This window comes from Bacillus rossius, chromosome 1 (assembly GCF_032445375.1).
Source record: "Bacillus rossius redtenbacheri isolate Brsri chromosome 1, Brsri_v3, whole genome shotgun sequence".
Classification (NCBI taxonomy): domain Eukaryota; kingdom Metazoa; phylum Arthropoda; class Insecta; order Phasmatodea; family Bacillidae; genus Bacillus; species Bacillus rossius.
Genome location: NC_086330.1, coordinates 260602698 through 260630647, shown reverse-complemented (window position 1 = coordinate 260630647; position 27950 = coordinate 260602698). Strand labels below are relative to the sequence as shown.

The 27950-nt window shown below is 36.7% G+C and overlaps 1 protein-coding gene across 4 annotated transcripts in view; it reads right to left on the bottom strand.

The window, feature by feature from the left end:
* The window catches only part of LOC134527522 (caskin-2), a 386358-nt gene that overhangs the window by 146989 nt on the left and 211419 nt on the right, over positions 1 to 27950 (bottom strand). The window lies entirely within an intron of this gene.

Here is a 27950-nt window from a genome sequence, read left to right as displayed (position 1 = left end):
CCTTTGGATTGATCATTACTTTTAATTACGAGACGCGGCCCTTCCGCGGACACTTCGCGTCGCGATTTCAGACGGACTGTTTGAGATTATCGGCTTATCAACGAGACGCACTACAAGACTTCCATCCGGCCGCAACCGACGATGTAGTCGATTAGACAAGGGATGCTATCCCTATTTCGTCTTTAAGTAGTTTAGTCCGTCTGTACAGTACTCAGCATAATAGTTATTTATTTTAAATAATTTCTTTTTTAAGTGATGGAAACGTCCGCGCCCCCGTGTTTTCGCGAGCTCCAGATCCGGACTGGGGACGCATCAGAAACTAGAAGCCAACTTCCCTGTCTGGTGAGTTACTATCAGCCTTATTCCCCAACCTCCCCTTATCTTTTGCAGGCCTTTTCTGCCCAGTTTGCTAACTGTCTGTGTACTAGTTCTGATCATGTTTGATTCGGACTGTTCACAGACAGGGTCCAAGAGCCGGATCCAGAATTAGCATTTTCACGCTCTTCCTCTTCAACAAACAGGCGCCCTGGCACCATGTCGAATACTGATCTCCGGGCAGCGAACCACCAACCTCCGGTGCTACAGTATTTATAAACCTTTTTTGGAACATTTTTTAAATTTCTACGTTCGAAGAAATTAATCATATAAAACATCCGTTCTGGACTTTAAGAATATAAACTGGGATAGTTTTAACATATTTGTATTTTTTTATTGGTTTATGTATTTTAAATGAAACCTTTTATAATCTAATTTAGGGCCGGCCCATATTTTTTTAATATATCTGAGAGCTCTTTAATTATGTAATTGAAATTGTATTTTAACACATTTTAATATCTGTTATAAGTTTCCCTAAATAAATATGGAGTAATTATATTCAGACGGAATCACACCTTGTTCCTGTTCATTCCTCCTTGTGATACTTAAAGATCCACCGTTACAGCAGAGTATAATGTTAATACCTACTATTATTTATATACTTAATATAATTTAACTACACTGCCTCAAAGTAACACAAATGATAGCACGGACCGGGGAACAATTCTGTAACAATATTGAATGTGCGTCAAAATGTGTGTCCTTAATGAATGTGCATGATCAAGTCTGTAGTTAAGACTGAAGATTTAATGGTACAGAGCATCTTGGTTTTGTAGTTAGCATAAAATATATATCAGGGGTGCTTGGTTCTATGGTAAGCGTAAAACATATGCTTCGTTATTAGATCAATATGCTTCTAACAGGTTATATCCATGTCATATATCGAAAAATAACTCGTAATTAGGACACATTTGGCATATATGCTTATAGTCGGCACTCTAGCAATCATAAGGTGCGCCGAATACAGCCTCCATGGTAAGTACAGTGTTATAATGTAACGACTTATTCAGCTAGGAATACATCTTTATAGAGTCCTCGTTTGTAGTGAGGATGATTAATTGTAATAATGGTTTTTGTGCTAAAAATTATATTTTTTTGCCTCGTACGAGGATCGAACCAAGGACAAAACTGATTGAGTCAATCACCATATTAATAGGTAATTTTTTTTTTCAAGTGTTTAGGTTAATAATTACAGATTTTCAAAATGACAGACAATATGACATCCGTGGCTTAAAGGCAGCTGGTAGTGGGGAATTTAAGCTGATTTGAGGAGATTTCGTCATTTTTAATAAATAAGTAATTTTAAGCTCATATTAATTTTCTTTGCATCGACCTACGATCGAACTGAGGATAGGAATTGATAGAATAAAAAACAATATATTAAGAGGAAAATATTTTCCAAAATTTTAGGTTGATGATTACAAATTTTCAACATTGCAACCAAAATGGCCAACAAGTTAGCGCATGCTACGACAGCAAACGACCTGGTGATTGACACTACTGCACTCTAGCGGGTATGAATTAAACCAAGATAGGGGCAGCGCACTCTAGCAGACGATGTGTGCAATACACGAAACTAGAGCTTATAATAGCATCTATTTAAACCAAAGACGGTGGCTCGGCCTCCAACATGTGCTGTTATTATTGCTTCATAATAAAAAACTTAGGTACAAGTAAGAATGTGTTTTTTTTTTGGCATAGGCTGTATCCTATTAAATTCTTATTCTGCTGTATGTCTCTATGGCCACTTGGTCAAAGGTAAAGGTTTTCCATATTATAAGTCCGACCTGTCATAGGCCTACTTCAAATCAACTCGCCTTCAATCCTTACTAATTTTATAAATGCGAAAGTAACTGTCTGTCTGTTTGTCTGTTTGTTTGTTTGTTTGTTACCTTTTCCCGGCTGAACGGCTGAACGGATCGTAATGAAATTTGGCAAGGAGATAGATTATATCCTGGGGATGGACATAGGCTATCTTTTGTCTAAAAAAAAAAATAAATTTTAAACGGGTTAAAAAAATAAATCTTAATTTTATGTAATGTGTGTCATAGATATACAAATTGTTAGTGTCATTCCTCTATGTCTGCCAAGCAATAGCTTTCAAGCCATTACGTTACGTTTTGCTATTGTAAGGAACTAAGTAGAGAGTAAGAAAAAAATAAAGATCTTGACAGTTTGTAGTGTCGCTATATTTGTTTCAATTTTCAATACCGTTTTTGTATATTACATTTTAAATTGCAGAAAAGAATCATGTTTCATAGACACATAAATAGTGAGTGTGTTGTCATTTCTCTATGTGCACGAGGTCTCGCCGCGTCAATTTTCTCCTTGGGGCGAACCCGTCCGCTTAATTAAATAAACAGCTTTTATCGTTGAATGATTTCATGATTTATTTCAAGAAAATCTGCTCTCATAAATAAGTTAGTTTTATAGACATTCAATAGGTCTCTCTCTCTCTCTCTCTCTCTCTCTGAAGATCAATCTATGAATCGTTACAAATTTATTTCCTTTATTTTTTAGTTTGATTTGATACAATATGATTTCACTAAAAATAAATTTCTACCCCTTCCTATTTTCATTTCCACATTACGAAGTTTCACTTCTTCCGCGCGGAGGGACTCCACGCAATATTTTTGCATGCAATAAAAAACTATTTTTTAATGATGCCAAAAAAGTATAACTTCTCACGCACCCATTTTTTTAATTTAATTTCTTCTATATATATATATATATATATATATATATATATATATATATATATATATATATATATACATTTTTTTTCCGTCCTAGGGCACTCATAATTCTTTTAAATTTCACGTGTATGTTTTCAATTTCATTCGAGTTGTACAATTTTTTTTTTGTCAAATTGGTCATTATTTATACTTTGTTTAATTTTGGAAACATACGTATTTTAGGTATTATGACAAATAAAAAAAATTAGTTTCACTAACATTCTTAGGTTTTTATTGTGTGGATAGTTTCAAGTTTAATATTATGTAGGTACATAAATTCTTAAAATTATAATTTTCTTCGAAATTTATTCATAGGTTGGTAGGGCCTACTAATATATTATACTTGTCAATATTGTTATTTTTTTTACATTACCTTCTTATTTGCAAGGAGTTTGGTTTAGTGTTTATAATTTATCTGCTGAGCGTCAAGAGTCTTAGGGCTGCTGAGGTCAAAGACCAGAAAGATTTATCAATTATGTAATATATTGTTGAAAAATTTGAATTTTACTATTTCAGGAAAGTTGATTTTTTTTATTAATTAGAATAGTTACGTGTAATTGCCATCTTCCTTTATTTCATATTAAACATTATGTTTGGTTGAGTGTGAGATAATTTTTTATGTATGTTTTAATTTCATTTAATTTCTTATATATATATATATATATATATATATATTCTTACCTACTTACTTCTATTAAATTTCAGGCGGATGTTAACATTGTAGTTCCAGTTATATAATTTTTTTGTCAAATTAGTTGTTATTTATACTTTTTGTTTCATTTTGGACTTTTTTTTTTTTTACTTAATTCAAAGATTTGTGGTGTGTACAGGGAGTGCTATCTCTATTAATTTCTATACTCCTTTGGATAAGCGGAATATTGCCACCAAAGTTTTACATATAAACAAATCCTACACATGTTTTAAACATTATGACAAATAAAAAATAGTTTCACAAACATCCTTAGTTTTTTTGGTGTGTATTGTTTGAAGTTTAATATTATGTATGTACGTAAATTCTTAAATGTACAGTTATTTATTAATTTATTTAGATAATTATTCATAGGTAGGTAATAAGCTTTCTATTTGTCAATATTGTTATTATGATAGATAGGAGTACAGTAAATGCCTACATTCTTATATTCCTTTATATCTCTTTCGATTTGGAGTGTTTCCGAGCCATTCAGGGTCCTCAAAATCAACCCCCCCCCCCCCCCGGGTGGTTAAAGCCCCAAAATTTCGAAAATTTAAAAAAATTTAAAAATCTATCTCTTTCGAGTTTAAGTGTTTTCGAGCCATTCAGGCTCCTCGAACCACCCGCCCCCCTCTGGGAAAAGAGCCCCAAAATTTCGACTATTTCTGGAATTTCAAATATATATTCTTTCGAGATGGAGTGTTCCAAACCATTCGAGGTCCTGAACATCCACTTTCCGCAAAAGTGAAAGCCCCAAAATTTCGAAATATAAGAACATATATAATTGGATGTTGGCTTGTATGACGTCGATAAACTCTTACACCATTTGACCGATCGCCATGAAAGTTGGCACATCGAAGTGTTTTTATCATGGAGAAGGTTTTTATGCTAACCATTTTTTTTGTAACTCGCCGCTAGATGGCGCTGTAGCGCATCAACTTTTAAACCTTTCAACCGATCGCCATGGGTAAACAGATAACCATAGGTCACAGATACACAAACAGTAATTATATGTAATTTCTTAATGTCCACCACACTGGACATATCGCTATCCATTTTGCTGTAACTCGCGGACAATATATCAGCCGGTGTTCAGCCCGGGCAAAGCCGGGTACTGCAGCTAGTGAATTATATTTAAAAAAATTTATATGTTCATAAGAGACATAACAACACTGGTAGGTAATGGAACATCAACATTATGTGCATTAAACAAAGCGATGCTAGTGTTTTCTAGGAACAAACAGTAGAAACAAAGATGGCTAACTTTGTCAGCCAATATGGCGAACTCCAGCATACGGAAACAATATGGATGATACTATTGATAGTTAAGCATTTTCGTCTCCTCATTTAAGGTGAAACTATATACATTATAGATATATTGTCTCTTTTTGCAGTTTTTTTAACGTAACTTTCATCCAGACGGACTTGCTTGTATACAGATACCATGGCCATGACTGAAAATATGATCTGAGTGTTTCGCATAACTTACGAACTCCGGGCTTGTCATTTACGTCCTACTATCAGGTGAACTCAGGTATACGTGAGTCTGGAAACGGAGCCGAGCCCCTCTGCTGTCTGGGCCGAGCTCTCCCCCCCTCCCCCCCTTACAAACTCCACTTCTCCAGGCCCTGTTTACGAAGACCCAGTTATCTGGGATCGTGAAGAATTTATTCGAGGAAAATTCTTCCTATAAACGTCCGATAATTTCCTGTTATTTGTAATAATTTTGATATTATTGTCAATTTAAAAAACAAAGAAAAGTAATTTAAAGAAATTAATTTGTAAATCAAAAAATATTTCGAGTTGAGTTTTATCACTAAATTTTAATTGTCACATTTGCAAACTCCAGTAGAGGGGTTTTAAATCAAAGTAATAAAATGTCACTAATTTGTAGCGGTTTAAATTATTTCAGATTTAGACTGAATCGCTTCGGCTGACCCCCGAAATGCGAAAGGCAACAGCTAGCCACTAAGGGATTGTCTCGCTTAGGCGCCCTTATCACTCCATCAGTGGCGGTCCTATGGGAGAGTCGATGGGAATACTTCCCTCCCCCCCCCCCCTAACTCTTACAACATCTGTCCTAGAACTACAAAAATACTGGAGCTAAAACAAATATAAAACTATAGGTACTATAAAAAATCAGTTAAAACCACAGTTTTGATGATTATTATTTGATACGTCAGAGATGCATTAAAATAGACTTTTAAGGAGCTAATGCTTTTCAAAATTCGGATTCCCCGTTTATCTGGTAAATGTCCAAAATACCAACACCAAAAATACTTTCATGCGCCCTCCCTAAAACTCGAGGCTGAGTGCGCCACTGAGCCACGTCGATGCATCTCTTCACTGGCTGGCTGGGGAGTCGAACCAGCCGCAGTCTCCAAGCCAACCAATCGCTAGAAAGAAGTTCTTTGGAAACCATCTGCCAGTTACTTTCATTGCGACGATATAAACGGAAAGTGTAAATTTTTACAATACTTTCCTGTGCACTATTATAAATCTAATGCTTAACCTGAACAAGCAGTTATCGTAGAAATCCAAATTATTTTTAACGCATGAACCTGTAATTTTCCATTTCGTCCCACAACAATGGAAGGTACAATAACTACAATTTATTTTGTAAATGGAACAAAAAAATTCTTGTAAAACAACAAATGATTGTACACTTACATGAAAACAACCGTATCACTACAAAATAGTGTTCGCGGTAATACACAAGGTTCAGATTCTTACCCGGGCATTTATGCTTTGTGTTGTTCCAATACCTCCAACAGTTAAAAGTTACTTGTAAATCGTTCCCTGAATATATTTACACTATTAATTGTGCAAAATAATAAGCACGGTAAAACCAATTAAAAGTCAAATTGTTGAATATTCTATTATCTATCCCATGGTTTGAAAAAAATATGATTGAATAAAACATCAATTAAAATATATATTTATGCGACACTTTTCGCAAGAAGTACTCAGTACTTCTTACGAAAAAAAAAGAAAGTAATCCGTATATGCAAATAACCATAGAAATGCGTTGAACAAAGTTAAAATACATTTCTTGTAATATTACGAACTATTTCTTGGCGACTGGTTTCCAAAGGAATCTTTTGTAAAAAATTTTATGTGTATGGTCTCGTGCCGGTGGTACCAACTGCTATTGCAAACCATCACACGATGCTTGTCCTGACAGCGAGCACTGACAGTCACGTGATCTTGTTTACTAACAGTGTTGACAACATCAGTGGCAGAAAGATTCGTAGACAATTGGTACTAATTACAAGAGCTGCCAAATTCGAGAAAAGTTACTTCACACAGAATATATATTGGATGCAGCATTATAAACAAATAATTTAGTAAAATAGTTTCAAAGGATTTTATATTAAAATGTAATTAAATTCGTGCCAAAAATGTTAGGGCGGGGCCAGGGGCGCAACAACTAAATTTCCAAAGGGGGGACAATATACCTTTTTTTTACAGAATCATAGAGTTCACAATAACAGGTAATTACGTGACTTGTGCACCCGATGAGACAAACTAGGTGATTCTTACACCACCGTAGCCACTAACAAACTAAAAGTCCCGCCGTCTGAGAACTCGCCTATATACACGTAACTGGTCGACAAATATGCTAGTCAAAACAAGAACCAATTACTATAATACGAGAGTCAAAACAACATTCAAATAAGGAAGCACGCTAAATAAGGAACAGATTTTGAAGCAAGTTCGACAAAATAAATGGGCACGCAATACACACACTGGACACGCAATTTACATAAAATACACACAATGAACACGCAATGCACACAATTACACTCACTGGACACGCAACGTACACACAATTACACACATTGGACACGCAGTGTACCCACAATACACGAAATGAACATACAGCACACACTTGACGTGCAATTAAAAAAACAGTACACACTTGACGTGCAATGAACACAATGTACACACAATTACACACACAGTGGACACGCAATGAACACGCAATGCACACGCAATGCACCTGCAATTGACACGTAATGTACACGCAATGTACACACAATTACACACACACTGGACACACAATGGACACGCAATGGACACACAGTACACTGAATTCACATACAGCGCGCGCGCACGCACAAACACACACACCGAACCCGTAAAGAACACACAATGTACACACAATGACCACGCAATGTACACACCAAACACGCAATGTACACACCGAACATGTAATGAACACGCAATGTACACACCGAACACGTAATGAACACGCAATGTACACACCGAAAACCTAATGTATACGCAGGACAAGCAATTAACAAAAAGGACGCACATTTGGATGAAAATTCCACAAAAAGGAAGCAAATTTAACGAAAATGACGAAAATTTGGACAAAAAGCCGACTAAAAGGAATAACATTTAACGAAAAAGGACGCACATTCATACGAAAATACGACAAATATTTATTTGCACTCATTAATTCAAATATGTTTATTACTTTAACGAACAGATTATTTTAACTATAACTTTTATACATGTTTGCTATTTAACTTCTTCCAATCTGTGTTATTCTGTTAAGGATAGGACGATGATAGAAAAAGTAGGAAACGAATGGGAGTGTTTCAAGTTTAATGTGCCTCGAAAAAGTCAAATCGATGGTTGTTCCAATCGAGTGGAAGAGAGATAGATGCGGCGCAAGCGTACAATGAGCGTAACGGGACACAGCGTAACGGGACAATGTGCGTAACGGAACACTTTTTCGTGCGTGCAGCCGGCGTTCATCGATTTATTAGACGTTGTCACGTCAAAAAAAACATTTAGCGATAAGGAGACACATTTTCACATACATTCAACTCAGTAGGATGCGATCGTCAATTTTACGATAGGATATAATGCCTCCAACAGTCATTGGCTCCAACGGTCATTGGCTCTAACAGACTTTGGCTCCAACTGTCATTGGCTCCATCAGTGATTGACTCCAACAGTCATTGGCTCCAACAATCAATGACGCCAAAAGTATTTAGCTCCAAAAAGTCTTAGGCCTAGCTGCTTTTGGCTACTAGACAAAGAGGTTACGAAGCTACGAGACTACAGGACTACAAGACTACAAGGCTTCAATGGCTACAATGCTACAAGTCTACGAGGCTACAAGTCTACGAAGCTACAAGTCTACGAGGCTACAAGTCTACGAGGCTACAAGTCTACGAGGCTACATGGCTCTTAACCGTCTTAGACTCCGTTTAGCGGCAAGAGTTAATTAATCTCATGCAAAAGAACTTGCTGCAAGTAGTCCCGATTATTGCCAACATATGTCGTCACGTGTTATGTTGAGGGAAAAATTATTTATTTATTTTATGTGGGATGCGAGATGCTCACTAACGATCGCAAGAGAAGGAAGGCTTCGCTAGACACCAAGGAGAAGGAAGTTCGTCTTGCATGGTAGTGCTTCTCAGATTCCTCGAAGCATATTATTTGACTTAGTAATTGGTGTTTCTATTTTGATTGCCAACTGATAAAAATATATTTTAAGTGCTGATTTAGTAGCATAAATTCACTAATTAAATGTAACTGAATAAAATCGCATGAATCGTTAAGTAAAAAATATTTCATGCAGAGATTTATTACTCACAAATAACCAGAAGCACTCACTCGGAGAATATCATCAAAATATTGACAGGAATAATGAGCACACAAAGAATACCATAGAAATATTGACAGGAATAACCAGGAGCACACTGAGAAAATCAACCCACGCTTTCCTTAATAGAAAATCACAGACAAAAATTTAAATAAAATATTAAAAATAAAAACTAGAATAAAATATAAAAATAAAAAATGAATAAAAAATTATAAAGACAGCATCTGCCAGCTTGTGAATTACTCCTTTGTGGAGCAAGGATAGGGTTCTAGTACAAGCCAGAACGTTTTTGTAATCGCTCAGCGATAGATAACAGCGCCGAGGAAAGAGGTTGCGCGGGGAACGGAGGAGGTGAAGGGGGTACCGACGACCCTTGTAATCCGGCCAGGCGCGCTTTTAATGCCTTACGTCAGTGGACCGCACGTGGCACGGCATGCGACACCAGTGGCCTGGCACGGCTGCCAGCCAGCTCCGAACCTGGTGCGTGTCGCGGTCCTGTCTGCGTTCGTAACAAAATACTGGGTTAAGTTAAAAATATATATTTAATTAAGGCTGGTATGCGATATAGGACAAGAGGCAGTGGTGGCAGTAAGAAAAGGGGGGGGGGGGGGCAGTTTCTACTGAAGATAAATACATAAATAGACAAATTGAGGTTTGAGGTACCAGTCGGCACAAAAATTTTTTGCAATTAATGGATGTAACTTGTAACAATGGCATGGTCTGTTTCACAATTAGTTGCGGTTCAAAGACGATCTTAGATCAAATACTGCCTTGATTTCGTGACATCTTCTCTGTTGCAGGAACGTGTTTTTAGTGATGAACTGAGATCTCTGCTAACTGTACGTTGAACCGCGCCTTCCGACAGTTCAGGTACTAGGTCGATATTGGGATCGTAACTACATTGCAGAAGCGTTCACAAATAAATGTGCTATATTCGTAAATGTTTTGTGGGTCAAGGTTTACCAATTTATTTGTTAAAGCCAAACATTTAGAGGAAAACGAGAGTCCCGTTAATCTGGACACCACTCGTCTGGACATCATGTTAATCCGGAAGGGGTTTAATCAGATATATGTTTTGTTAATTATACATCAATTTGCGTGTTCAAAACTTGATTCTAACTATTCTGTAGTATTGAAACTAAAATTAAGCTGTAGAAAAAGTTGTATTTATGAAATAAATATCATAATTTTTATACTTTCACCCACCTAAAAATTGTATTACGAGCATATTAAAGTAATTTTGGTTTAATCTCGATTTTTGGTGATCTCGACAGGGTCTAGTCCCATTTGGGCTAATCCTCCATCAGCGGGACTACTGCATTATGTATGCGTGAGTGTTAATAGGACTAAGTTTCGGAAACGAAATATTTGGGAATGTTGAAAGAATTGTAACTAGACTCGAGGCATTGGGTACTCTTTAATTAATATTATTATTTGACGCACAGATGCAGATATGAGTTTGCCGATGACTATGTGGAACATGAGGACGATGCGGTAAATGAGCAGTGTGACGCATGCAGGAACCATGAGGCTGCGCATGCACACACTAACAAGCCAACCATTTCATGCACTATACGATGAAGAATTTGTCAACCTGTTCCGTCTATAAGGGGGTTGATATTTTGTTTAAAAGAAAAGAACAACCTGTAGAGGCATTAGAGTTTTCTCCATTGCATATATTTTCTTTAAGAAAGTGCATGGGTATCTAATTTTCTGTGACTAATATTTTTTCCCTTACTAAATTAAAGAAATCATAATTATAAAAATTCAAAAATTTTCTGTGCTTGCTATCCTTATTTGTGTTCTCGAGCGATTGTTAACCTCAGTTTTTTTTTATCAAAGTGTAAGGACCAGCAGAGCCCACGTCAAACATTTCAAATACCGGCCTAAAACTAAATTAATTTACCGTAAAAAAAAGTTAAATAATGCCAGTCATTAGAAATGAGTCTAAATTTTCGTCAAGGAATGCCAGCTTATGTCACAAGATTAAGATGGCTAATCTAATGGGCAATTTCAAAACCATGATCTGCGAAATTCGGCCATCAGTGTAATTACAGGGTAGCAAAGCTAGGCTATTTTCCCTTGAAGTCAAAGTTTTTGTTTGTAAAATTATTGGAACTTAAAAAATTTCCCTTGTAGATAACATCGTTAAACATAAATATTTATATTATTAATTTATAATTTAATATTTTTTTTTCTTCATCATTTAAGTTCTTTAAGCTCCAACGTTAAAGCCCTAATTTTTAGTATATTATAATCTTAGTATTTATAACCTTTGCAATGAGCCACACTAGGCGGGACCTCGCGAACCTCCTTCTTGGCCACGCCACTGGAAAACACCGCGAACTGTGGTGGTTGAGCGCTTGCATGAATGAGTTGAAAAAAAAACACGTACACTGTTAGAAAATTTCTCCGTAAAATTACAGAAAAATCCTGAAAAAACTTAACACTCAGCAAACCTCAGTAAAAAAGCGAAAATTCGTCTGTGAATTATAGGAATATTTCGTAATATTTTCATTAGATTTTTTTTTCGATTTTGCAGAAAATATAATTATGAAAACTAAGATACATGTTTGTGAACAGGTAGTCGCACTGTAGAAAAATGTTTCTGAAGTAGTTTAGATTTTAACTCGATCAAAATATGTGCCCTTCAATTGCAAATTACTGAGGTGTGTGAAAATGTTTTTTAACTAACTGTAATTTCTAACAGCAGTAGTTTTAGGTTATGTTGAGGACTTTCAAACGCATATATCTGTTCATGGTTGTAATGCGATATGTGTTTACACTTCATGAAACAGTTGCGGTGTGATTGTCTTTACTGCAATAGTAACGGGTATAATCGGGCTTCACCGGTGTAGCATAGCTTCGTGTACATTCGGCAATATTCGTGCTCGTGCTCTATTATTGAAACTATAGAAGAAATGGGGGAAGTTTCTTTTTTTTCTGAAAGTACGGAGGTTAGATACTTCTTTGTATTACTATTTTAACTGCGCGTCAGGCAACCGTTAACTTAATGTAAGTTTCTGTGAATTGTTGCAGGACATTGAGGGAAATTTCCAACAGTTCGCGCACGCAGGCAAGAACGCATAGTAGGCACAATATATCTTAGGAGCCTGGTGACAAGTGTAATTAATTCTCGAACCACCCGCGTTAGAAGTGAAACTTCATGTTTCAATAATCCACTTGAACGATAAAACAAAATTATTACTAATTCACATGCACAATAAAACTAACAATAAAACACAATAAAACAGTGAAGAATATGAAGGAAAATTAGAAGTTGCTTGTAATAAACACGGCGACAAATGCAGGCCTAAAATTGCACATAACCTTGTTGGAAGGTATTCCAAGTATCGAAAAATTAGACATCCATGGTTGGCACAGCGACAACGTATTTATTTAGTCGGACAGGTTACTTGTTAGAGATAATTATTAATAACTTCACAAAATGTAATGGGAAAGAACTATTGAATTAATTTTAATATTTAGCTACTCTTATCGCCGGATGATAATCGAACCAAGGACTAAAATCGATTGAATCATTCTTTAGATCAATAAGTGATTTCTTGTATGATTTTTAATAATTACGAATAATTATGAATTTCCAAGATGGCAGTCAATATATCATCAGCTTACTAGAGGCTGGTAAATAAGGAATTTAAGCCTCTTAGGATTTTCCACCATGTTTCATTAATTTTTTTTTAACCTAAAATTACCTTTTTTCTTGTATCGTTTAGCGATCGAAACGAGGACAGTAATGAATCGAATCAATCAATATTTCAACAAGTAATTTTTTTGATGATTTCTGAAATTTTTTTAGAATTTCTAGCTAAAACATTACACATTTTCAAGATGACAGCCAAGACGGCCGACAAGATGGCAGATGTTAAGGTAAAAAAAAAATACTGCACTCTAGCAGGTAAATATTAAAATAATTGGTCACAGCATCCTCTAGCAGACAAAAACAATACGTCTAATCCAAAATGGCGGCAGAACTCTTTAGTAGAAGAAAACAAGATGGTTCTTATGAAATGATACTGGTTGATGTAATATTAGTGGTGGAAGGTCAGTCTGTCGGAGTCTTCCGTGAGAAAGGAGCCATCGCCATTTTTAATCGAATGACCTCACCGGTTCGAACCATGGACTGCGTCTTGTGAGTTTTTTTATTAAAATTTTACTAATTTAATTTTTTATGAATTTAAATTTTTTCCCAATTGTTGGATGAAAATTATGGTTTTTCAAGATGGCGGACGTGACGTCACTATTAAAAATTACGGAAGGTTCTAAAATCCAAGATAGTGGGCGTGATGTTAGCAAGATTTTTATTAAAATTTTATTTAAATTGTAATTAAGTATTTTTTAAAATTTTATTAATAAATTACATGTTTACTCTTGTGGGAATCTAAACGTGGTCTTAATTGGATTAAGTAAGTAAACATTTGAAGGAAACAATTTTTTTATATTAATGAGAATTTTTTCAGGATTTGTGGTCAAAAACTAAAGAATTTCATGTCTACGGTCAAGGTCATGACCTCGGCGGCTTACGACTGTTTGCCTTTAGAAGTCTTAGGCCACTTTTAGGAATTTTCGTTTCTTTTTTAAGACAAATATATTCTGAACCATTTCGAATTTCGAATTTTTGAATTTTTGTGTAATAAAACGTGAACTTTCCCTCAAAACGGGAGTTTTTCCCTCGAAATAATGAAGTGTTTAAGGAATTTTTAAGTGTTTTGAGTCATTTTTTAAGAATTATGAAGAAATATTACCCCAAATTGACCGCCGTGATATCAGGTCGGACGGTCACTGACCCCATCCCAATCCAACTCCAGTTCTTGACCCCGGTCTGCCATTCGTTTATTACTGTGGAAACTAGGGATTTTTACGTTAGCAAGTGGAATAGCAATGCTGCCATTTTTTGTAGTGTTTGCAATAATTTATTCAGCTGATATAACAATGGTATATTGGAGAAAAGCATGTCAATTTTTTTAAGTCTTCTGTCTTTGTAGCAAAACACAAACAGTACATATCAAATTCACGCATATTTCACAAAGTTGCTATCACTGAAAGAAAATCCGTGCAGCTAGCACGCCGGTCACTTTCATCACGCCAAGTTGTCTTCTTCGTTTTGCCAAGATTCAACACGTGCAAACGTAATAAAAATTAATAACACTTCTGTTTCTCATATTTAATAGTAGCTAATAACAATTTGATGGTTTTGCAAAGTTGAAACTAAACAGAATAAAATACTCAATGTCTTAAATATACAAAAATTGCTAATGCTGGAAAAGTTTTACTTATTTTGGAAAGGTTCGATTTATCTTTAAGGTACCACCAAAACTGGCTCACTCAAGGCCGTAGCCAGGATTTTGTGAAGGAGGAGGTCAGTACCACCATTATATACTTTTTATACATAATATATAATAATTTTTCTCTATATCTGAATTTTAAAAGAAAATTTACAGTCACACTTAAGTAAAAATCTCAGGGAATAGCAAATTTTCAGTAACTCCAACCTTTACAAATATAAATTTAAGTAATGATTTTGCTTGAAGAAACTGAAAATTTCTTAATTGGGTTTTTATTTAATTGTTTTTAATACTTTGTTCTTAAATTAATTGTTTGATGATTTCTTTAAAAACAAGCTTAAATACACATATACTAATGTTATTAAATACATGAAATACCCATGCCGATGTATGAAATACATGCTTACAGTAACAGGAAACACAATTCCTGTTGCTTCTTTGTACGAGGCACGCCTGGTTATAATTGGGAGGAAATACATTATTGTAGCCCAATACAATATTCTTTATAAACATCCTACTAATATTATAAACACGAAAGTTTGTAAGTATGGATGGATGTTTGTTACTCTTTCACGTAAAAACGACTGAATGGATTTGAATTAAATTTGGCCTACAGCTAGCTTATAACCTGGATTAACACATAGACCACATATTAAAATGGAATTCCATCCCTAAGGGAGTGAAAAAGTGATAATTTCATTTTATAACAGAAAAAATCATAGGTCATAGACATACAAATAGTGAGTGAGTGTCATTTCTCTATGTCTGACACACAATCATACACATAGTAAGGTCTGGAAAATTTATATTTTTCTCCTTGGTGAGACCAGTCCGCTATGGAGCTCGCAGTGGCTAGCAAAATAAAGGCGCTAATAACAGATTTTTTTCTTAACTTCGTCAATAGATAGAGTTGCCTTGAATTTCAAACGCACCATCGTTTGATGCGTTTGTCATGTCTTTAATTTTCGTTTGTTTGTGCCGTATGCGTTCCTATACCATTCATCCGATTGCGATGAAATTTTGGTGATTTGTTATGCGCATGCCCATGAAGGTTACTGAGACGGTATAACTATTTTTCAATAGTTGGAGCACGAATCATGTCAAAAAATGTGTTTATTTCATTTTATATAGCGGCCCTTCGTCTGTTTTTGTTGTATAAGTGCGCACGTATGACACAATTTATTTAAATATAAAAGAGAGACAGTGTTAGAGTGATATATATATAGTGAGATAGAGACTGAGAGATAAGTTGAGATAGGGCGAGGTATAGAGAATGAAATGGGTTAGATAAAGATATATACCTATAGATGTATAGAGCTATATAGAGACATATATAGAAGATATAGAGATAGTGGGAAGTATATATGTAGATATAAAGTGATAAATTGATAGAGATACATAGATGTATATAGATGTAGATAGAGATAAATATATATAGAGAGATGGATAGATGATTTGTACCTATATGTGGAACTACTTCAAACATATTACAAAACAAAACTGAATGAGGCATTGCAATGCAGGCCGAGCATTAGCTAGATAATGGAATCTTTTTAATATTAGTAATCTCTTATTTTTCAGTTTTTTTTTCTATATTGCTTTATAAAGTCTAAATTACATACAGACCAGGTAAATAATTATAAACTGGCAGAACAACGTCTGTCGGGATCTGAAAGTGATATAAATTAATTTTTACACTTGACATTCCAATTAAGAAGACAATTACTAACTACACCCTGTGTTCAGCCCGGGCAACGCCGGGTATTGCGGCTAGTTATTTATAACAAGCTAATTTGCCATGATTTTTTTATTGTATCCTCGCTTGTTTTTTATTTTTTTTAATCCTGGAACAGAAGTGTCCTGGAACAGAGGTGTCCGGACACCCTGGCTACGTGCCCACCCGCTGCGTCGACCGGCAAGGGAGGACGACCGGGGGAAGGAGGGGGCCTCGTATCTCCGCGCAGCTCCGCGCGACAGAGCCAATATTTGCCCGCGGCGAGGCGACGCGTCGAGGCGGCCAGGCGACCGCCGAGAGCCGCGCGCCCAGCCCGCAGTGCAGAGCACACATCTACTACCCGGCTTGCCAACATTACAAACCAACTATTAACTGTCCCTACACGCTTAGCATTCATACTGAAGAAAACAACTACTGGCGAGTAGACACAGCAAAGTCCAAAACGACGTATGCAGCTGTGTCCTATTACTTCAAGAACTGGAGATTATGTCTGTCACTACAGTCCGCCCGAAAAGCTTAGCGAACTTCTGTAGGCATTTTACGGAACTGCCTCCGTGCTGAAGTTCGAGCGGTGCCTTGGGTAGAGGGTTGCTTGTTCTCTGCGCCTCGGCTCCATGCAGTCTCAGCTGTGCGGCGGGCTTCCTGCATCTCCCCCGCCCTCTCCTCCTGGACCAGCCCGGACCCTCGCTCGTAGCTCCCCGCAGCTGGTCGGGCTGGTGCCAGTGGGCCCTTCTTGGCCAGCGAGCGTGGTGCAGTGAGACCTCGCTGACCCGCTCTCTCTGTCCCTGAGATGGGTCGTGCTACGGCTCTCGAGACAAGCACTGGCGTAATCAGCCAGTGACGCACAAACTGTAACTCGTAGACGTTCGTCGAGTGAACAGCACCGCACCGGGCGCGCTGTTCGACTGCTGGTAGACTAGTCTGGAGAGTTCTTTACTGGCCTCGTCCACCGGTGGGCTCACACATTCCTCCTCTCAGCAAAAGTCGTTACAACCTGACTGTAAGTCGGTGAACCCGTCCGAACAGTCACCATGGAAACGGGGGTCGACATAACATCTAGTTACAAAACATAGTATATAATTAAATGGAATACCTGAAGTTAATAGTGACCTGCTACAAATAGTTTTCTCTGTGAAGTTACTGGCGTAATAATTCTGCCAACAGACACTATGTTGTTATGTTTTAAAGATCTCTTAAGGGGAGCGAGTACCTTTTTTGATTGAAAAAATCAAAATTTACTTTTTAAAAAAACAAACTAAATTTCCTGCTGTTTAAAATGTCGTATAACACTTGACGGTAAATATGTAGTGTACGGATTAGCGCCAAAAAAAATCGTACAAATATAAAATAACTTTCATTATATGCTCTTTTACGTATTCTTTTCATAACCGCCTGCGGAGATAAAAAATTCCAATTACTTTTGGAGATATCGCCGTTTTATATTTTGCCGTGTGTGCGTGAATGCCTAAATAACAGAAATTTTCCATTAGGTAAGGTTAGTTACATTATAAATACTTCAAAATAAACGGAAATTAAAAATAATATCAATTAATTTTACTTGTATAGTTTTAAGTATTTATAATTTAACTGACCTGACCTAACAAAACGGGACAAAGGTAGATTAGGTCAGGTCAGCTACAATATAAATACTTTGAAACTGAACGGACATTAAAAATAATAAAAATTAATTTTAATGGTTGTTTAGTTTTAAAGTATTTATAATGTAGCTGACCTGACCTAACAAACCGGGAAAAAGGATGAACAGTAGGAACTCACGTAATTTTCTTTTTACGTGATGTAGTCGTTCAACTACGTCGTGAAAAAAAAAAAAATCATACTTGTAAACAAGCAACAATGGTGAACGCGGGAAGCCTACGATTCACTCAACCTTCTGGACATACCCGAATACTCACGTTGGCAAGCCTTCTTTCAACAGACGAGAGGCAAACGCCCGATCGTGCATCTTCGGTTTATTTTTTTTGTTTATTGTAAATAAATATGCAACTCATGAAAACTAATGGTCAATTAGGTTATGTTAGCTACATTATAAATACTTTAAAACATTGTGGATGGTTGATTTGGTTAGGATAGCTACATTAAAAATACTGTGAAATCATGTAAACGGTTTCCTAGCGCTGGATAGCTACATATTAAAAAGTTATTTGCTAAGCAACCATAAAATGATTTTACAGTTTTTTTAATGTAGCTATACTTACCTAATATAACCAACCATCCACAATGTTTTAAAGTATTTTTAATTACTTCTTGCTAATTTTAAGAAAAGAAGGCTTGCCAACGTGAGTATTCGGGTATGTCCAGAAGGATGAGTGAATCGTAGGCTTCCCGCAAAACGCCGCATCAGTGCACAGCATGAAAATTAAAAAATTCCATATCTCCTAAAGTATTTGGAATTTCTGATCTCCGCCGGGTTTAATGAAAAGAGGAAGTATAAGAGCACAGAATAAAGGTATTTTTGGAATTTTAATTTTTTTTTAACAAATATTGCCGAAATATCAAAATTAAAAAATTCTATATCTCCTAAAGTATTTGGAATTTCTTATCTCCGCAGGCGGTTATGAAAAGAGGACGTAAAAGAGCATATAATGAAAGTTATTTTATATTTGTACGATTTTTTTTTGGCGCTAATCCGTACACTACATATTTACCCACTTGACATTTTGAAACATATTTCTAGACCATAAATTTAATTGAACAATTGTGATGTTTCCATTTTATGAGATACTGAAGGCCTGGAACCTTACCATGTTTTTTTAATGTTTTTACCGTATTTATGTCTGCATTATTTCTAATTCCTGTTACTAAGTTGGCAGCACACTTCTCAAAATACTTCAAAATACGTTTTCTTTTGTTTGGGTAAACAACTAATCCATTAATTGTTGTGTTTTTTTGTGATTGTGTAACAGTCATGAGTTTTATTTCATTTTATGAATATCTTGTGCTAACTGGTTAGTAGGACTACATTGTGCATTATTGTACCTGATTACAATGGCAAGGATAATGAAATTCCATCCAAATCGGACTTTCAGAGGTAATCAACATACAAAGGAACATAAATCTAATAGTAGGTGTTCAGCATCAACATATACAGGTTCTGTGCAAATAAGTCCAAAGAAGTCTTCTAGTTCGCAAAAACTGAGAAATTCCAAACTTCCAAAAGATTTTTATGAAGAGACTGGTGTGAATGTCATTGTTGATTTAGAACTTATTTCTAGGTTAGTACAGTCATCAGCAAAGTGTAAATTTTGTGGTGGTAAAAATAGCCTCGATGAACAGTTCAAATTTGGTTTGGCTCATAGAATTGTAATAACATGTAGTATTTGTGACGACAGTGGTCAAGGAATGAGTTGAAAGTGCATTAGAAATACGTATGAAATAAATATAAGATATGCATATGCACTTCGTTCCATTGGCAGAGGTAAAGCAGCTGGGAAGGTTTTTTCAGCTGTAATGAATTTGTCACCACCAAACACAAAATTTGAAAAATACAACACAAAGCTTTCTTGCAGCTGTTCCTGAAGTTTGTGACGCATCTATGAGACATGCAGCAAAAGAGGTTCTTTTAGAAAATGAAGGAAAATCAGATGTGGCTGCTGCTTTAGATGGTACATGGCAAAAGCGGGGGCACACATCTATGAATGGAGTGGTGACTGTAACCTCTTTTGACACAGGCAACTTGTTAGATTTTTAATGCTTCTCTAAATTTTGTACTGGCAGTGTTCATGAAACAAATGTACAAAATCCAGATGAAATGAGGGAACACAAAAAGGCATGTGCAGTAAATTACGCGAGGGTTCAAGTGGAGGTATGGAGGTTGCTGGAGCCACTACTCTATGTGCTCGATCTGAAAATAAACTTGGCCGGCGTTATATTCAGTATTTTGGAAATGGAGATTCTAAAAGATTTGCTTTTGTTGTAGGAAACAAGCCTTGTGGAAATAATATTGAGATTACCAAGATTGAATGTGTTGGGCATGTACAGAAACGTGTTGGCACCCGACTTAGACGGTTGAAGCGTGATAAGGACAAAAAATTAGTGACGGTAAAGGGCTCGAGGAAAAAGGAAGACGCACTAATGCTGAAATAGACCAGTTGCAGCGTTATTATGACCAGTCCATAAGGAAAAATCTAACTGATATAGAAGATATGAGGAAAGCTATTTGGGCAACATATTTTCATAAGAAATCAACAGATGCAAACCCTCAGCATTTCCTTTGTCCATCTGGTGCAAATTCTTGGTACAAATTCAATAGTGCTAAAGCAAAATATCAAGAAAATGAATATAGACACTAGAATTCACGGCCAGAAGCAGTTATGGATGCTATAAAACCAGTTTTCAAAGACTTATCCAAAATAGACCTCTAGCGGTGTATCCACGGGAAAACTCAAAATCCCAAAGAGAGTTTTAACAGCACAGTATGGCAAAGGCTTCCAAAAACCGTCTACATTGGGCTCCATACAATGAAACTTGGGGTCGCTGATGCAGTGGTTTGTTTCAATTAGGGTTCTGTTGCCAAAGCCAAAGTTCTGGAGAGATTGAACATCAAATCTGGGAAATTTATGATGAATGGTTTCAAGGAAATAGATGCTGAAAGAAGACAAAAGGCTGACAAAGAAGTTGTAGAAGAAAATAAAACGAAGACTGGGAAAAAGGAAGAGGGAAGACAGCGAAAGTTATTGTCCAGGAGGGTTTTTAAATTAATTAGTGCACCTTCATTTTAAAACTTGATTTTCCGAAAGTGTTGTTTTTTTTCATGTTAAGGTACATGTTTGTCAAAAACTATTGAGCTACAGACATGAAACTTGGCACAAATATTTGTTTTTACTGTAAAAGGCTATGTTACCAATCTTAAGAAAATTAGTTTTATTATACTAGTTAAAAAAAGTTGATTTCTCATTAAGAAAATAATAATAATTACTCTAAAATTTCTGAAATTTTTTATTGTGAACTAAAGATGCTAATTTTACTATTCTGGTAGGGAAGGCACAATTATGTTAGCTAAATAATCTGGAAAAATCGGCAAAATCGCAGGTTGATAGGACCAGTAGATTTCGAAATAACTGTACATACCTAAATAAAAGAGGTTGTTCCATTTAAAATACATGTGAACCAAAAAAGGTACTCGCTCCCCTTAATGTGAGATATAAGCGTTAAGGAAAGCGAACTATTAATATTGAACGATTAAATTGTTTATGGCAAAAAAATTGTTGACAACAATATGACGTCTGTGGATTCGTTTATCTCCCCGCCTACCTGGGCATACACACGGTGCGCAGAGCTTCAGGAAAAACACTGCGATTTCAAAACTACTCATATCCAAGTGGAGTCTGTTTATGACAGGCATTTAAGAATTCGTTTAGACCCAATAAGTTGTTTTGTTTCCGGATTAAGTTTTTAAACTGTATTTTTAAAAGAGTTAAAATGGCTAAAAGGCATGTTTTCACAGTAATTTACAGGTGTAAAAACCCGGTATAGATTCTTGAAAGCACTCAAGGGACTTGCATTACACTTTTATCTTCATTTATCTGCCATATAATGTTACGGTCATCGCTAAAATTCTACAGTTGTCCTATGCACGACGAGAAGACTGCGCGCCAGTTCAGAGCCATGCGCTTAGAGGCGACACCGCGCTAGAAATACAGGCGAGCGACGCGCTTATCATTCCTCCTCACTCACACATATACACCCAGACTAGACGAGTCTCTCAAGCTGCCTCGGCGAGCATGGGTTCAAACCTCTTGCTCAACTCATCAGCGAATATTAATTTCCGAGCTTCTCTAACACAGTAGAATATAACGTGTTAGTGCCCCTCCCTGCGAGCGAATCCCTCGCTCGCCACTGCGTGCTGGCGTGCAGAGACGGCGGAAGCGAGGACCTCTGTTCCCAGGCCGCGGGCCCGCAAGTGTCTCGCTCGCGGCGCAAAAACCAGGCCGCGCTGGCAGCTGGCGCGCTGACGTCAGCAGCCGCCATGTTGGAGGGCCAGCACGTGTGGCCGCGCGCTGTCCTGGGACCACGCTGGTATTGCAAGGAGTGGCGTTCTCAAGTACCCGATTCGGCTCTACATCTTTATGTTTTATTTACATGATATTGACTATATAATTGGCTATCGTTACCAGTTTTGCATATCTGTACTTCGGAGGCTTAAGTTGCTATGTCCACTTTTGGGCAAAATGTACTTTTAACCATAAGGCCCGTTTTACAATGGCACGGAAACTGAGACGGATCTCCCGGAACATTTAATTATCGCGTCTGCTGCTTTCACAGTACACGGAAACGTAATAATGGCAACCAATAAGATTGCTTTTCAAGGTTACGAAATATTAATTAATATTTAATGCTTCAAGACCATTGTACATGCATAATTTACTTATATAATAAAAATAAATCACAAAGTCGTAATAGAACACAAGATATTCTTGTACTTGAAACAATTTTAACGTACTTAGAACATAAACAAACATGGTTACCACCGCACCAAGATACCCGTAGTCGACTTCTATTGGTCGCACGGAACAACGTAAACGTAAGAGCTCAGCATAGCCCAGCATTGCCGAGCTAATTAATCCGTTAAGGGCCCGTCCCCGTCTGCGTGCTATTGTAGAAACTCTTGTTCCGTTAGATCCGTCTCCGTTTACGTGATCGTTTGACGTTGTTTCTAGTGGCATATAACACTGAGATCTACGATATGTAAAAAAATTCACATATTTTAAGTATAAAATAGTTGAGTAAATGAGTGAAGCACTATTTAATATTGTTTAAACTACTCTCATGAAAAATATGGTTTTTGTGACTTGATTTATTACTTCTCCGGAATACAGAAATAAACAGTTTTCTAGGTTCTGTCTCCGGTGTTGGGGAAGATGTCTCGACGCAAAGCCGACGCATGTATTATAAAGAACAGGAAAATTCACTATTTTTTTTAGCTCAGTTTTCGATTGGCGGTCTTTGCGCCATCAAATAATTAGTTTTATATGCGTGTTTACATTAATATTGAATACTGAGTATTTATTTTTCTGATTAGAATGAATTTGTATTTTACCAGCCGTATTTTTTCTATCACTGCAGTTCCTGTATATTATTTCTATTAATTATTTGCATACAAAATTAAAGTTAGTTTTTTTTTGTTACGCCAAGTAAGTATAACTCTAACGCGCGCACATAACTACACGCACCCATTATATATTTTTTTTTGTGTGTAGCCCTTTTTTTTATCCTGTGAAAATTTCGTTGCATAGTGCGCGCCCATCGTAAAAAAGTTAAAATGATCTTTTTTCTTAACGCCTAAAGAAGTATAACAAAAAAAATACAAACGCAACAGCGTCTCTACGTAGGTATACCAGTTGATGTGTAAGCAGGTCATACGAATGGACCGCATATTTCTCCACCCACTCTTCGAGGATGAGGTCAGTTCGAGCACTTTGTGTCCACAGAAATATGAGTGCCAGCTCTGAAGACGTCTGGTTCACAGTAGGCGTTTCACTTGAAAACAAAAGATCACTACATAAAAGAAGCGGCGCTTGTGCTGCTGCCAAGCAACTAAATACCGAAGCTCTCTTGTCACTCGGCTGTTTCTACGATAAATTAATGACAATACTTTTTTTAACGCTTCAACATTATTGGATTTAAATATACTGTATTCGATTATTTAAAGTAATGAATTATACCGTGCGTTAAGGGCATGAATGTGCATTTTAATTATATATAATACACATACCTTATGTATATGTATTACACGTATAATACACATATTTATACGTATTACACTAAGCGATGTGTTTTATAATGGAATGTTAGAAACATACTGCACGGCTTTTGAACACTATATAAAGGTTGAACTTGTCAACTTTATATAACAAGATGGAGGAACTAAATTAATGTATCATATTTTATAATTTCACTTCTGAGCACATTTCTTTATTTCTCTATGAACCATAAGTCAGTAATTTTGTATTTATATCTTTTAATGTAAAACTTCTTTGCTCAAGGAATGAGATATTTTGTTTAACCAATAAGGAGGGTATTTTCAAAGTTCATGTTTAATATTATATGACTAAGAGTTTGTAAAACAATCTGGTATTGGTCGAAAGGGTATAACAAAAACTATTGCTGGAAAAATAAAGGTTTGTTTGGAATTTTAAGTGAAAACGAAAAGGAAGGATTGATATAGGAACCATCGGACAAGCTAGACGTGACATTTTATTACTGCAGAAATTGGAATTATGACTGTTAGAATACTTTGAAGAATGGTAAGAAATAATAGTAGACATTAATAAAATTGATAATTTGGAAATATTTATTGAATTGAAGAAGAATTATTATTTGTAAGAAGATTATAAGAAACATCGAGGCGTTCCCAGGATGAAGATTATGAAACCCGACTACGAAGTTTGGAAGAAATATTGAGGCGTTCCCAGGATGAAGAATGAAATATTTTGAATAATTGACTGTACGAGATCATCCGGAAACAGCGAGGGGCGTTCCCAGGACGAAGACAACTAACAAGAGGCGTTCCCAGGACGAAGACGAACAACGAGAGGCGTTTCCAGGACGAAGACGAAGAATCACTACGAGGCTGAAGACGTGGAATCTTTGTTGCTGAGTTCCCGTACATCGAAGACAGACATCGTAATGCATAGTTCGTTACTACTGAACTATACTAACAGGTCGGTCAGATATTTGTAAAGGAATTTTACAAAACTTACCAGCTTTACAAAAACTAACACACCGGAATAGTAACATCACGAGAAATCCGTCTTGTATACTCTCTACACCAATACCATACTGTTTAAGTCTAGTGACAACTTGAGTTAACGTTAAAAAGTTTGTATGTCAACTAATCTAATGAACTTACGAATTTTTCCACGAAATACCCAGCTCTACCTATTGAATAGTCAGGACAATAAATTAATTAAAATAAATTTTGTATAGTAAACATTCGCTGAGTGAAGACTTGCAATAAAACAGGTTCAAAGAGTTTGATACTATTTTACTGGTATTAAACAAATTATGAATATCTGTTGATAATTATGGAATGTCACTGAAAACTGATAACGGTTATTTCCCGATCACGTTGCGAATATTGTGTAATTCATAATCAAGTCTAAATAGCTAAATATTTTTAAATGTTTACTCAGTTTTACAACTTCTTAAAAGTTGTTGGCGCCCACAAATTAATATAAAATGATTAGTTCTTTTGCTTTTATCCTTTAAATACATTAGAACGAGTCTAAGTACTTTCGAGTCGTTCAAAGTCAAATTGATTTATAATAATAAATAAACGTTTGATAGAGAAGGCCCGTTTAACTATCATCGGCTTCAATAATAGTCCGTCTAAATTTGCTTATCTGAGTACAAGCACTCATTGTGTTCACAATTTCGGAGATTGGTAAAACATTCATACTACATACGAGTGTACAAAGTCTGAGCCAGTCGCTTACGACGTTATAGAGCATAATTGTTTGAATGAGAAAACAACCAGCTACTCCAGTTAGACCTTTATGTAAACAAGTTCTTGGATGTCATAACCACAAACCACGTAAGTGTCTGTCTTTTCCTCGCTAAACAGTACTCTCCCTAACATGCATTTTCAGTTTCCATTCGTATGATTCTTAAAAAGTTAATGCCGTCACGAAAAAAAAAAGGAAAAACCACTACTACAAGATTGATTGTTCATTAGATGAAACTTCTCATTAAGTTGACATCAAATATCTATAAAATCGGCAATCACAAAAGTTGTATGCAAAAAAATGGTGTGACCTTTTATTATTTTGATGAAGTGCAGTGGATAATATTAAAAGTTTTTTTTATACGGTGTAGAAAAACAAGACTGTAAATTATATTTCCAACAGTTTGCGTTATCATGCAAAAACACAGTTTCTAAACCTGTTTTCAAGGGCGAATACAAACATAAGGAATCGAAAAAGGCTGTGAGTAACTAATGGGTACTCTATAAAAAATTTTTTATAAGTAATCGCCTCCGCATTCGAACAACCAGTTTACGTGAACAGAGAACTGACCAGGTACTTTTAAGGCGCGTCGCTTACTCCCAAGGTTTGTCGTCACGTGGAGGAAGTCATGTTTAATTCGTAATGTTGTGCAGAAAAAGGCAAACATGACGAGAACAGCTGAGTCGAACTGGCCTTGGAACAACCGGGGCAGCGACTCCGTGCTAACAGAGTGATATTAGAGTTTCCGTGTTTGGGAGGCCGTAGCGAACACAGACACAAAGCAGCTGTAAGGACCTTAGGCCGGTTTATAAGCTACGCAAACATACGCTAACTTTCAGCTTTTTGCGTCTCGTGTTTCCGTCTCTTTTATTTGAACTAAGGTGTTCCAAAAACCTTTAAAGGTGCAGACGTTATGTATACAGAAAGCTATGATTTTATTTTTATCGTATGCACCACGCTTTCACTTACAAAACTATCGCACAGTGAAAGCACGTGACGATTTTAAATTAAATTATTACGAATTTTACACATTTTATTGGAAAACATTAGTTATGAAAAGAGGCTCGATGAAGAAATTTTCTTCCATAGATTTGCTGTTTCAAGTTCTGCGGTTGGTGACGTCTTGCGACTTACGTGTTTTATAAACTAAAGTAGTTTTAGTGCGCCTGTTGCGTGTTACGTCCTTGAGCCTTACGAACACATAATCATTTTATTTAACTCATGTCAAGATGTAACGTGACTTAGCTTTCTCGCACATAATGGGTTAAAATTTTATTTACAGAACTAACCAACTTTCTTAGGAATCTTGAAACGGCAGCAGGCCAAGAACGAGAATAAAAGTGTATGTTATAAAAGTTAAACTCAGTCGCACTCTCTCGGTCGCGCCACTCTCGAGGGGTTCTCTCACCCCATTCGCCGATGTCGCACTTCCCTTCATTCGCGAAACTAACTCTCCGAACTCTCAGAACTCCCGCGGTGGGCCGGCGTCGCTGCTTAAATACCTGTGGCGCCCTTCTCAAACCGACGAGAGCAGCTGTGACGATTCATGTCGCCAAACCGACGCCCGAAAAGTCCAAAGAGGCGGTGTTTATTCGCGCCACTCCGCGCGGCGGCCTCGGGGAACCCGCAGAATTTCCCGGCCGCTAAAATGGTCATTGACAATGGCCTGGGGCGGGGCGGTGCGATGGGTGCAGAAGGGAGGGGGGGGGCGGAGGGGGTTTAGCGAGGTCCCTTGTAATCCGGCCAGGCACGCGTGGCATGCCTTACGTCAATGGACGACGCGTGACGTCAGTGGCCGTACGGAGCCGCCAGCCCGCTCCGAACCTGGCGCCTGTCGCGGTCCAGTCTGTGTTCGTAACACTATGTATTACTCAGATCAATATTTACCATGAATTCATCAAAATGCTTCTACTTGAGACATTTCATTGTTTGTATTCCTTCTTAACTCACCCAACGATCACGTGATCAACGGAAGAGTCGAGCAGGTAGAGTTAATCCGATTCATATTTCGTACACGAGTG